Source organism: Ciconia boyciana, chromosome 3 (assembly GCF_034638445.1).
Source record: "Ciconia boyciana chromosome 3, ASM3463844v1, whole genome shotgun sequence".
Classification (NCBI taxonomy): Eukaryota; Metazoa; Chordata; class Aves; order Ciconiiformes; family Ciconiidae; genus Ciconia; species Ciconia boyciana.
The window spans coordinates 128,047,516-128,060,802 of record NC_132936.1 but is presented as its reverse complement, the minus strand read 5'-3'; the positions used below and the strand labels follow the sequence as shown (position 1 = coordinate 128,060,802).

General features: G+C 50.9%; 1 long non-coding RNA gene across 2 annotated transcripts in view; it reads left to right on the top strand.

Moving 5' to 3' along the window:
* The window catches only part of LOC140649848 (uncharacterized), a 111,380-nt gene that overhangs the window by 46,949 nt on the left and 51,144 nt on the right, over window positions 1-13,287 (top strand). The window contains exon 2 of one of the 2 annotated variants that reach the window (XR_012041786.1): window positions 10,723-10,911. The exons of the other annotated variant lie outside the window; for it this stretch is intronic. This is a non-coding gene — a long non-coding RNA (uncharacterized lncRNA). The remainder of the gene's footprint in view (window positions 1-10,722; window positions 10,912-13,287) is intronic. 2 annotated transcript variants of the gene reach the window in all.

Here is a 13,287-nt window from a genome sequence, read left to right as displayed (position 1 = left end):
TGGAAGACGGAGTGTGATTGAAGCATCAGTCCTGCTCGGTACTGCAAGTCACAGCGCTCCGAAGGCACCGTAATAGCTTTCCTTTCGATAAAGCTGGCTCGTTAAATGCCTCCCTGGAGAAACCTTACCTATGTCTTCTGCTTTCTGCTTCCTTTTCCCAGCTGTGTACATGGAAGGAAAAATGAGTTTGAATTTCAAAAGTCTAGATCTAAAAACCTTGCTGTGGATTTCTTGCGAGGCAGCGTGTGAAGGGCTGTGCTGCTGGCCGGGCACTGCTCCCACGGCCCAGAGCACGTGTCCCCTGTCACCTGCAGGGGACGAGGCTGTGGGGTTGTCCTCTCTGTGCCAGCAAACGCTTGTAGGTGCCTGCTGAGGAGGCAGTTTCTGTGCATGGTGCAGAGCACCACAGCCGAAACTGAAGCTGGTCCTTGCACAATGATACCTTGCTGGTGTGCAGCACTCCTCATCAATGCGTGTATGGGGCTTAACCCTCAGCTCCTCTCTGAAACTGGCCGTACTGGCTTTCACTGGTGAGAAGCTAGTGTTGCATGACTTCTTCCAGGCTGTACATGCTGTGAGAAGCCCACAGGCCTGGCCTCGGCCCAGGCACCCGCAGTGCCCAAATCCTGCAGTACCTTGCTCCCTCGAGGGATGGTGTGGCATCGTGTGTTTGAGATCTGGAAGGAACTGGTTCGGTTTCCAAATGGGTTCCTCCTAGACCATCTCTGGAGGTGCTCTGGGGATGAACGGCTTGGTGGTGCAGCTTTCTGAGGTGGTGTTTTTACTTGATTTCTTGATGTTACCAAGTGCTGTTGTAATAAGACAGTATCGCAGAGTTAAGTGCATCTTGTGTAGCTGTGACCACGTAGATCCTCCTGCTGCATCTTGTCGTAGTTGCAGCCAGGGCTCTGTCGAGCTGTCTCCAGCTCCCGGAGACCAGGAGAGGCTTTTCCTCCTGCATCTCTTGCTCTCGGAGAGCCTGAATGGGCACGGAAATAGCCTCACTTAAGGCTATGTCTCATTACTACATTAAGTCAACAACCACTTGAGTATCCAAGGATTTTGATCAAAGCTAGATATTGAAAGGGGGGGACAAAGAATGGCAAACTTATTTGACTTCCACTTATTTCCAGAGCCTGTTGAGCACATGGCTGTCCTCCTCACCAGCATGAAGTGTGTTCCCGGCAGAGCAGCCGCCTGCTCCCTGCCTCCTCCGTGGTCGGGAGAAAGGCTCCTCCAGGAGCTCCAGCCTGAGAGCAAGGGCAGCCACCTCCCTGCCTGTGCCTTCCTCTGGCACCCGGCAAAGGCGAGGCGAGCGGTCACCCGTCCCATCCCTGGGGGCAGCGACCCCCGGTGCGGCCCTCCTGCCGGAGACCCAGCGAGCGCGGAGGGGGATGCGCTTGGGACGGGCATCAAATGTTGCTAGAACTCAGGTGCGAGGAGTCAAAAAAACCCAGATCCAAATTACTGACTGCTGCTTGGGTTTTGTTCAAGTGTCTTGAATTCACCTTTGTTAGTGTAAGGAGCAAACCAACAGCTTGTGTGTTATGTGTGTCTGGCTTTTCACGGCTACTTGCGGTGTCTTTGTGACATGTGAAGAGTAATGAGTTAAAAGTAGTTACCGATGTGAGCCTCAAAGCCTGGGTCCAGTGCAGGCTCCTTGGCTGAGCTTTTGCTTCAGGTGGGGTTTGCCACCTAAATAATTTTGGATGTTCGGGCATTTGTCTTGCTGTGCCCAGTTCCCCCATCTTCAATACGGACCCTCTTCTCCCTCCGACAGCCTTGCTCATTGAGACTGTATGGGGTCATGCACGATGTCGGTACGGCACCAAGTACCACAAAGCTGCCAGCACAGCAGCAAAAAGTCTTTGCATTTTCTACATGGAAATCATATCAGTATTTCAGATTCTAGTGGAGGCAAGACCGAGGGTTTTTACTGCAATTGAGCTTGTTGTGGTCACCCCTGTATCCTTAGTCCTCTGTACCTAACGATGCTGCAGTAAAAATAAAAGTAATCTACAGTAAATGTATCCTGGGTACCTATTTCAGGATAAAAACACCTCGGTGCCATGAAAATAAAGTGTTAGTGAGTCTCAGTAGTGTCTACAAAGAGGATACTATCTCTTGAATTAATTTTAAGTCCCCTCCAACAATTCTCAGTATTATTTGCAGAAGGCTGGAAAACAGTAAGAGTAGCAGCAGCTTTGATGCTTTTTTTTTTTCTTGCAGGCGTGTCTGTGGGCATCATCACTTAGGGCTGAATTAGACCTGTCTGATTATTCATGCTCCTGTTATAGAAGCAGCAAGGGATGTAACGGGGCTGAGAGGTACTCCTACTTTGCATTAAAAAACACTTTTGTTAACATCCTAGTAACCCTTTGGAAATATGAAAGCAGAAGCAGAAATCTGGTTTTGCTGTGGCTGAAAGGCTATTGAAAGCCAGAGAAACCCAAAGTTTAACATGGGAAGTCATGGTGAAGGAAGAGCGGAGCATGGGAATTTACATTCAAGAGGGAGGAAAATGAGGGATTTGGGCAGAGAATAACTGATAGGTGCTGTGAATTCATTAAAAATAGGTTATAAAAGATACACTACAAGGTTCTGGTGACAGACCAACAAAGCTTTTTCTTCCCCTTCATTGTTTATACTGTCACAGGATCCTCACAATAGCTGATAGTTTAGCCTTGTACTCCATGGTTCATTATCTATTATTCTATTTATTAATGCATTCTTGGGTCTTAGCGATGTGATAAACCATCCGTGCTTTTCTTTTATGGTTTAGGAGGATTCTTCTAAAACCCCCTCCGTGTTTACATAACCTTGCAATTCATGGTTATCTATCATTTATTTCCTACTTTACACGCACTCGATAAAGCCAAGGCAGCCGAGGGGTGTTCAGCCGGCGCGGTCCGGCAGTGGCGTATTGCCGATTCATGCTCTTCATAACGTTTCCATGAAATCAAACTCAGGGTGCCTTTTGGGGAGGGCTGTCCCTCCGCAAGGGCAAGAGGAAACCCGGCTCTCGTGGCAGTGGGGTTGGGTGGCACCGGCAGATCTCCTCCACGCCTCTGCGAGAAGGTGGTCGAGGCTTGCGCTCGTGAAGGTCTTCAGGAAAAGGGCTGGGGGTCTCGCGAGCCCCCTGTGGAAGACCCAGACCCACGGAGGTGCTAAGCTTGACTTCAATGGGAAATAAACAGGGATTAGATGTTGGTTGAATGCTTTCTCTGGGAAACGCTGGGGCTCCTTGTGAGGAGCCTGGCTGACGTGATGATTTGCTGACTAGCCGAGCTGGGGCAAAGACCCTGTTTTAGCCACTGCAGCGGTATCCGGAACTTTTTTCATTAAATTCCCTTTGGAGAACGGAGGACCAGCATCGCTGCGGGGCCGCTCTCCATCAGAGGCAGAAAATCATCTAAATATGACACCAAACCTTTATTAACAATACCGGGGAACTGGATGCGAGACCTCATTTATGATTTCATTCATAATCCCTTCAAAATGAGTTGGTACCAGTATGTGATAAGTGGATTATGTGTTAGGCCCAAGTAAAGCCAGACACAATTAGTGCTTTAATAAACCGGTTGTATGCATTACTAACAACTAAGTCATAAGGGAATTGGTGTATTTACAAACCCTAATTAGTAGTTTGTTACTGTGATACCAAATTTAAACAAATCTGTAGCATCGCTGACCATCTGGGTTAGAAATCTCTGTTTTGAATTTAATTAGGAAATAGTTGTGACAGAAAATTGGTCCTTATTAGTTAGCTAACGATCAGCATTCCCCTAATTGAAATGAAGAACTGTCTGTCAGGTTTGTGAAATATGTAGATACAAGCAGAGACAATCAAAAAATATTCTCTCACTTAGGACTCTGTAAGCTGTGATGATTGATTAAATACTCCCCCCCCCCCGATATTTTAACAACTAAAATGCAAATGGCACAGTTATAAACGTGCGTGATAAAAATCTGGCAATTAGAGAGAGTTGTGCATTTCTGGGTTTGCTTTTAAAACTGGTGACGAAGGAGCTGGCCTGGGCAGGGCGGTGTGGATGCGGCTGCTGCCCGGGCGCGGGAGGCTGGAGGCGGCTGTGCCTTCCCCTTCCTCCCCCGTGCATCCCCAGGAAGGGCATTTCTCATCCCAGAGCGGGAGCCAGGCTGCACTTGCGGTTGCTTTCCCCAAGAAAACAGCAGCACAAGACCAGCCTAATTCTAGCACCCGTTTATTTTGGTGGGAGTTGGCTGCCTCCAAAAGCTGCAGGGTCTGCAGGGCTGGGAGTCCTCCTCGGTGCACGTGTGCCCTGCGCTGAGCAGATTGTGGGCATTTCACGGCTGATCCTAATGGGGAAATAAGATACGTATCGCTTTCTGCAAGCGCACGAACAGCAGAAGTGAGCATCTCAACCTTGCAATCAAAATACAGATAGTTCCTTTAAAACGCGGGCTCTGGTTCTTAATTAATTTTCACTTCCTCCCTTTATAGTTCTCTGCAGGACTCTGGATATTAGGATTCCTGGTAAGCTTTCCAGATTAAAGAAAACGTACACTGGCAATAATAAACAACCCAATCGCTGCTGTTCTAGCATTACTTGATACTGATAAACTCTATATATTGTAACAGACAATGAAGTTTCTGTAGGGGCTTTAAATCACTTAATGTTGAAAGGAATTCCCAGACGGCTTTATCAGTCACTGTGTAAAATTGTTAGAGATCTCCACCAGCTAATAAATTTGATTTGGGGTTTGTTTTGCTGGCATTTGCACAACCCTCTGAGAACTACAGTTACTGTATTCCTATACAGTATTTGAATTCGAAATTGAAATGCCTGTTTCCCTCTCCTCTGGGAGGGGAAATAAAACTTTGCAATAGAATATGAATGTCGGTTGTTTTTCTTTTTAAGCTGGTGCGTTATTATTTGAGGAGATATAGTGTTTGACAAAACCATTTATTTTGTTTCACATATTTTATTGAGTAATAAAACTAGTTTACATTGCTGCCACATATGGGGATTTGTGCCTGTTAATATGTAAGGGAGATGAGTAAAGAAATCGGTACCCCGGCCCCGCCGGTTTTCACTTTACGACGCTGGCCTGCCCGCCCGGTGCCTGTCACGCCGCGCAAACGCAGCCGGCAGAGGCTGGGTGCCGGGTGCTGGGCGGGCTGCGCCGAGCCCTTCCAGAGCCCTTGCTGGGGCTGCTGCAGGAGGTGCGTCCCTGCAGAGGAGCTCCTGGGGGCTCCTCGGCAGTGCTGAAAAATAAAGGTGATGTTGTTTTCTGGGCTGATTTTTTTTTTTTTCCTACCCAGCACTCACAAATTTATCATGAATGACCCCTTTTCATGAATGTTCCCATTTTGAATAGGAGAGAACCAGCATTTTTAATCTAGAAAAATCCCCTCTAAGTAAAGCCAACTGCAGCTGAAGACAGTGCGTCAGCTGGACTGCAGCCGCCCGGCGAGGAGCCCTTCTCCTGGCTGCGGTGCCAGAAACGCAGAGCACGGACCACCTCTCTGAGTAGAAAGTCGCTTTTTTTTCCCTGCCCCGACGCAGAGGAGCTGGGCTGGGGTTCAACAAGTCTTGCTTCGAGCCCCATTTTGTTTTGCTCTTTCCTTGGGCTCCCTCTCCTGCCCTGGCATCTCCCCAGGTGAAGAGTCTCTCATCTGCACGATGGGGCCAACAGTAATTCTCTTCCAGCCCGGGACTGCCGTGGGCTTGGGGACGTGCTGCCCTTGAGGGGCTGCGCAGAGCAGCCGGAGGTGCCTGTCAGAAACTCCCGGACAGAACGGGCACGCACTTTCCTGCTGTGGCTGCCCAGAGGCTGGAGGGAGACGGCTCCTGCGGAGGAGCCAGGGCGGCCGGCCCCACGGGGCGTCCGCAGGGTTGCAGCTGTGCGTGCTGCACAGCTTTTGTACCCCCGGCCCTTGACGCCAGCAGGATGCTGCTGTGGCTGTCATTGCCACGACGGCCGTCCCAGGCGAGACTGGTGCCAGCCGAGCAGGGTCAGCCCTGTGGCCTGGGCACGGCTGGGAGCAGCCCCCGGCCTGAGCAGCGTGGCGTGGGGGGGAATGGGTTTGCCCGAGTTACAACCTGGCAGGAGAAGCCAGCAAATCCTGGATTTTGGCTTTGCTATCCTCTGCTGCTTTATTTCTTTGTTTTACGTAAAGATGTTCGCTTTAAGGGATGGCAGCGAGTAGGAAGGCTTGAGTTCATTTGTTTAAAGCAACCTGAATTGTCTTTTCCTTCGATCTTCCCATGATAGCGCATGGGAAGCCCCGTGTGAGTCCATACGGATGTGTGTACGTAGAGGTGCGCTGCTGTACCTCTGCGTGTTAGGGACAGATGCTGCTCTCGCACCTCCGTTTCAGGCAAGTAAGGACGAGCCCGCGGGCAGAGGCTAGCAAGGCTCCCTGGCCGCCGCTCTGCCCTCCTGGGCACGGCAGGGCTGCAGGGGCAGGCACCGCTGCCTCGTTCTTCACCCACCGACGGCTCGAGAGTGACACTGATGGTCTCCAGCGAGAAGCCCATCCGTCCACCCCCCTCGAGGAGGATGACAGCTGCCATGAAGCTTTTTGAGGGGTGATAGAGTTTAATGCCCTGGAAAATCCAGGACCCTGTGGAGCATGCAGAGGATTCGCAAATGGGGTGCGTTCCAGACGCTGCTCCACCGGTCAGTTAGCAGGCTCTTGTCAGCTGCAAGGTGGGTTTTGAGCGTTTTCTGTGGAAAGCAGCACGTGGAGCTGAAATTTCTCCAGACCTGGGTCTCAGCCCCCGATAACGTGGCACGTTGTGGTCCTGCAGAGCGTCCCTCGGGCCATTTATTTCTGGGAACTGAATTCAGGCACGCTGGGGAATGCATGTATTTTTCTGCTAATGAGTCCAGCCACAAATGTCGCTCACGTAATTTCAGTGTTCCTGTTGTGTACATTCAGCATCGTTTTTAGCTCACTCCCTAACTAGTGTTTACTTCAAAGTTGTTTCAGCTTACCAGACAAGAGCCAGGCCTGCAGGGAAAGCCAACAACCCTGCCTGCGTGCTGCCTGTCCCCTCCCCAAATTCATTCTTGTTCTAGTTGTAAGAAAGTGCCTGCCTTCACAGCTGGCCGTGTCGTAGAGCCCCACGTCTCTCCTGGGCGGCCATTTCAGATGATTTTAACGCTGGTGCGTGCGCCTGCTTTTCTGAAAAGGTACCTCAGTTTTTGGGTGCCTGATGGGAGTTACCTCAAGTGGGAGTGGGATGCTTGCCCCACCTGTGCATGCAATAGCTGCAGGGTGGTGGTTCTTTCTCCTAGAGTTTGCTATAAAACAGCATGCGAGGCTGTTTCTAGGTGGTTTCTGGATGTTTATTTTGTGCTTTAACAGCCTGGAGCGAGTATTTGTCTGCAGGCCACGTTATCTGTAGAAAATGGTCTGAGATGCATGAATATGAATAAACTGGGGTATGCCATCTTGGGCAGCCAGTCGTCCTTTTTGGTGCTTGGGGTTTTTTTTTCACGTTTTAAGAATGTTCCTCTCAAGGGGAGGGTTGAAATTGTTTCCTTGGTTGGCACCCTGCGCGACGTGCCTCGTCTCTGTATCTGTCTGCCCAGCAGGGACGGTGAGATGGCCGGAGGGCACGTCCCGGCACCGCAGGGGACTTCGCCGCCGCCAAGGTCATCACCGGTGGGTGCAGGGACCGGTGGCTCAGACGGGAGATGGATGAAGGCGCAGGTTTCCCACAGCCTGTCATTAGTCCTTGCTCTGGAAAGGCTTAGCAGTTCCTCCCCGGTAAATTATGTGCCATTCCTCAAAAAAGTGGATTAAATAAATGGGGCTAGAGCATGTCTTTTTTGCTCTTAGCTTTAGCGTATTGATTTGGACATATTTTCAGGCCGAGGGTAATCAATTCTTGGGTAGATGGGCAGAATAAAATAATTTCAGGCAAACTCTTCGAGCGACTTGTCATTAATTTGCCTTTTGCCGGCGCTCGCCGAGGCCGGGCGAGATGCGCTCAGCATGCTGCGGGCGCCGGCGGAGCGGTGCCCTGGGGATCTCCTGGGGCCGCTGGGCCGGGAGGGAGGGGGCCGCCGGGGCTAATGAATGCTTTGTGTTTGCTCATCTTTACAGAGTCACTTATTACCGCTAATTGGGAGGGACAGTTCAAACAAGCACAGAGGAGCAGTTGTTGTGGGAGCGTGACATGGGTTTAAAGAAGCGGCCGGGGAGGACCGCGCTGCCTGGCCCTGGCCCCCCGAGCCCGGCCGCATCCTGGCGCGGTGCCGGGGGTGCATCCTGCCTTTGTTGGGGACCCCCTCTGGAGCCGGCGGTCGGTCCCAAGAAATCCGGGCAGGCCGAGGCGTCTCGGGCGCCGCAGACAGACGCGCAGCTGTCCGGGACGCGTAGGAAGTCACCAGCTGACGGAAGGGGTGGGCTCCTGCCTCGGCCGCACATGGGTTCAGAGATGTGCTCTGCATTAATGCGCCGGGCATCGCCTGGGCTCGCTCTCCTGAAGAGCCCCTTTGATTTGGGAGGGCACGCTGGCGCTGGGGAATGTTTCGTGCCTTCTTTTGGGGTTGCTGGGCAGGGCAAAAAATGCTCGTGTCTGCCCTTCTGGAGGGAGATCTCCCCTCCAAGCGCAAACGTAGCTCGTCTTTCCGAGTTCTTTTTACTTTCAAGTGTCCTCATCCAAGCTCGTAGTCTTTTATTTATTGGTGCTTTCCCTAATTAAAACCTTTTGGATTATTCCCCTGCAAGCTGAGCGCTTCTTGCAGCTGCGTGCAAGTGTACAAATTCCATTTCTACAGCAGGATCGACCCGATACACTCATTTTTAAGAGATTTTTTAATGTTACTTGGGGAAAATAGCTAAGCATAAATGGCTTAGACATGAGAGCAATATGGGCTTTGTTTCTCGCCCGCACTTTGGGTTTATAGCCTCGAACAGAAAATCGGAGTGGGTTCGCAAAAGCGGGTACGTTGCAGCGCCGAGGGGGCGTGCGGAAGGGCGCGAGGGAACAGCTCTGCAAGGCGGCGGGGTGGGACGGAGACCTGCCGTGCTGGACCATGACCCTGCAGGGACCAAGAGCTTAAGCCAGCGGGGCTGTCTGACAGCAAGAGCCGGGGCGAAGGTCTCGCCTGGTTCCCCCGGCTGCCCGTGCCCCTGGTGCTGCTGTGACGGGACGGGCAGCATTTGTTCCAGGGATGGGGAAACAGAAGGTGCTGCGCCAGAAGCACCCGCTGCTCCTCTGTCCTTCCCGGGGCCGGGGCCGGGGCTGCCACGTCTGCTCAGGCTAAACGCGTGCCCAAAGGTGTTACGGAGCTGGTGGGGACGCCCCGGGCGGGCTCAGCGTCGCTGGCGGGAGGTGGGGAGGGGATGGAGCTGAGGAGCGCCGGAGGCTTCCAGTCCCCGGCACGCGGGAGGAGAGGGCGAGGGGCTGGTGGAGGGGGCTTGGTCTTCTGTTCACCCCTGGCTACTGCCTTATTTTGAGAAACGGGGTCTGGTCTGAGTGCGTTCCCAGCTTCAGTTTTGCCTTTTTTGTCTTTTTTTTTAATATAAAAATGAAGGTTGCCAAAGTGAAAACGAAAGGCTCTGTTTCTCTTTGAATGAGTAATTCCTCTCCCTTGTAAAAAAACCAAACCTCTACGTCTCCTGTTTGTAATGCAGGAAGACAGAGATTATGTGCATCTGCAGCCTGATTTTAAATATGCTCTAAAGGCGTATTGTACACACATTGTCACTGAAGAGGATAAACCTAAGGAAACAATCTTAATCTAAGAAGTTAGCATCAACTGCTAAAGCACCGGCAAAAAATTCTCCATGTGTGGCTTGAATTCTAAGCGCTAGTCAAGAGGCATGTGAGCCAAAACTGCCAGTCAAAGAACGCTCTAATCAGAACAGCTAACAAGAGAAATTTTTTCTTTTGCATGTGTGGCGAAGATAAATCGAGTTTGTTTTGCAGCCTATTCTGTTTTCGATTTCCTGTGTCATAACAGAATGAATTTGTTGTTCATTGATACCTTAATATATAGGTTGTTGGGGATTTTTTTTTTTTCCCGAGGAGGAAAACAATGTCCCCTTCACTTTTGCATGAATGGATTCATTTATTCTCCGTAACCTCCGGAAGTCATTTATTTCGCCCCGCGACAGCTGCAGGGTCTGTTTGTGTAGGAGGGTTGCAGGCGCTTGGCAAGACCCCGGTCCTTCCTCGCTCCCCGTGCCCAGCGCCAGCGGGGCCGGGGCGGGCCGGCCGCTCCTGAACGGCGCTTTTTGGAGGGTCTCGCAAAAAAACCTGCGCTCCTCGTATCAGAAGTGACTCCGCTCTACTTGGGTGAAACAGCACCGACTGCCAGCCACGGCGCAGTTCTGCTCTCTTCTCCCGAGCGATGCTCCTGACCGTTTGTTTCAGTTCCTCGCCGTGTACCGTGAATCGCTGATGAGTTCTCATCAACAGCCGTTTAATTAATACACGTGCTTTCACAAACGTTCTTCGTTGTAACTTAGCAGTAACTAAGGTCCATGTGGTGGGTACCTGGCATATTTTCCCTTTATTAAAGAAGGAAGGAAATTACTTTCTGAGGAGACTTCGGTGTTGGTCCATTGTAGCCTACAGCCAAGTTCAGTGAAGCCAGAAACTCATTCCGCGGGTCTGTGTATTTAAATGGCCAAAATAGGCAAAATCTCTTGCTTCCCCCCAAACCCTTCCAAGCACCCCAAAGCAGTTTCCTAAGAGAAATTCCATATTTTTGCAGGCTCGTGCGATGCCGTGCCCTGTGGGTTATCCTCCGCAAACCTGTAAACAGCTGTCGGATTTGATGTAGAAATGGGAGAGGGAGGAACTCGTGTTACCATTGCGTCAGATGCGGCAAGTCATCTTCCGGTCTCTTTAGACACGTTAAAAGCATCTCTTACCATCTCTTCTGTGACTTCGGTTTGGTAAGGTAAGAAATGCTAAAACAGTCTTATTAAAGCATGGAAATGAAGAAGAAAACCCTCAATAGATGTGACAGGTATTAAGCTGTGGATCCATAGCCAGCAAAGTGCCTAATATCTGCTGAACTGGAGGTGCCTCCCCTTGGCTCTCCCATCCGAGCGGTGTGCTTCAGCACGTGTTTAACTTCCCCTAAATCCGTGTGGAAGGCAAGCGTGTGCTAAGTGTCGAGCTGGCTTGAAACTGAATTTCTCCCGAGGTAAAAGATTGCAGATCACCCACAGTCCAACCGAAATCTCCTTCCTCCCCACCACGCCTTCTCCCCGGCACCCGGGAGAAAGCCCAGGCTGCTGAGATCTGGGGCCGCGTTGCCAAATTCAGAGTCAATTCATCTCCGGTTGTTGTTTCCCACCTGCGCCCCGGTCAGGGCGCTCCACCGCATCTCTCCCCCGGCAGGGGCTCCAGGCTCCTGCTGCCGTTGGGGACCGGAGCAAGGGTGCTCTTCTCCGCGCGCAGACCAGCCCCGTCGCATCGCGGTTCGGGGGCTGCATCCGTCACCCCCTGCGTCTCGGGCTGACGTGCTACCCGGGCGCGGGTGCTGGGGCTCCACGGGTGGGAAGGATGGAGGAGCTCGGTGGGCTCGGCTGGTGGCTGTTCTCACTCTCCGTACCCGGGTTGTAAATGCAGCAGCACTTACCGGCGGTGCTAATCAGAAATAATGCGCGGCTTAATAGAACTTCTCCATTAAAAGGTTTTGGAAATAATATATAAAATGAATGGTTCGCCTGGCGAGTTTCAAACGGCTGGGGAGGGAGGGGAGCCCCGGCTAACCCGCAGACCTCCCCGGCACCGCGCACGCCGTCACGCTACGCCTAAAACCGAAGCTGGGAATTGGTTTTGATTTTTATTTAAAATTCAAATGTCTGATGTTCTTAAATTGAACAAATGATATTTTAAAAAAATATATCAGGCTCCAACATCTGCAGATTATGATTTGCATTTTGAAATTGGCTGCTTGAATTGAACAAGGATGAATACTGTCACTCTTCTTTTATTCGCTCAGTTTATTTAATGAAATGCTAGAGGTCAACCCTTTGTCCTTAAATTAGTTACTATAAAAATCTTTTTGTACTTTTCTGCTTGTTATGATGTCTTCTAAGCAGAAGAAAAGGTTGCCATTAATTATGTCTTTGTTGAATATGGATATCTATTCATAGTTAGTTAAACAGTTTCAAACAAAATTAGCATTGAGCAACTCTAAGGCCAGCTTTACGTTGGTTATCAAGAATTTTTTGCTAAGAGAATGCTCTTCTGCAAGTGTGCATTATCTAATATATTCAGCTTTCAGTTGCTAATTTTTTTTCCAGATGAAGATGGGCTTAATTGAGGTTGTGCTTTTAAGTTTGTAGAGCTCTTCAGCATCTCATACAAAAGCATCTAGAGGCTTTTCATTTGTCTTGAGTATGTTTTAGATGTACAAATATTATTTACTTTAAACTCTAAATCAAAAGGCGCGCTGTAACTATTTTAAATAAAACATTATTCTCTGCTGAAATATATATAAATTCAAAGCGGGACTTTTTTCATTATCACTTAATAATTTATTTGAAAGAGCTGCTATTAACAAATTTTAGGATATTATTGAAACAGCAGTTTAGTAGCTGGTCTCAAACAGGCATTTAGTAATGTAATTTACTTGTCAGAGATAGAGGATGTATATTAACATTAAGATATAGCTCCGGTTTCATGTCTAACTCTTCGCTAAGTGCCATTTTGAATGGGGCTTTAAAGATTAAACTGCGTTAGTTTTTAGAAAGGTCTCCATATGACGATAAAGCTAGATTTTTCAATAATAGCCGCGTTGGGCGGCCGTCTCTTTTGTGAGGGGTTTGGGGTGGTTTACGTTATTTTCCAGCCCCAGCCGGCGGTGCCACCCGCCGTCACCGGGGCAGCTCCCGGGGCAGCGGTGGCTCTCGGGGGTGACGGGGGGCCAGGAGGGAGGAAGCCGTCCCGGGAGGGCCCTGAGCCCCGGGTGCCCCGTGCCGGGGAGCACCCCGCGGCCCCACCGGGATGGGGCCCGCTGCCTGGGCCGTGCCCCGCGGACCTGGCGACAAACCCTCTGCTCTCGCTCGACCCCAGCAGCCTTTCGGAGCAGACCCTAACGCAGCGAGGCAGGGCACCCCGCGGCAGGGCACCCCGGCGCTGAGCGGGGCTGCTCGGGTGCCCGGGGGGCTTGGGGGCACCCACCCGCCCTCGCCCCCTTGTTTTCAGGGGGCTGTATGGGCCGGCGCGGACGGGCCATCGTTAGCCCTTGGTCGTCCGGCCCCAAGCCAGACAATAAGGCGCTGGGTATTTAGAAACAGGGAGGAGTAGGGAACGGAGAGAG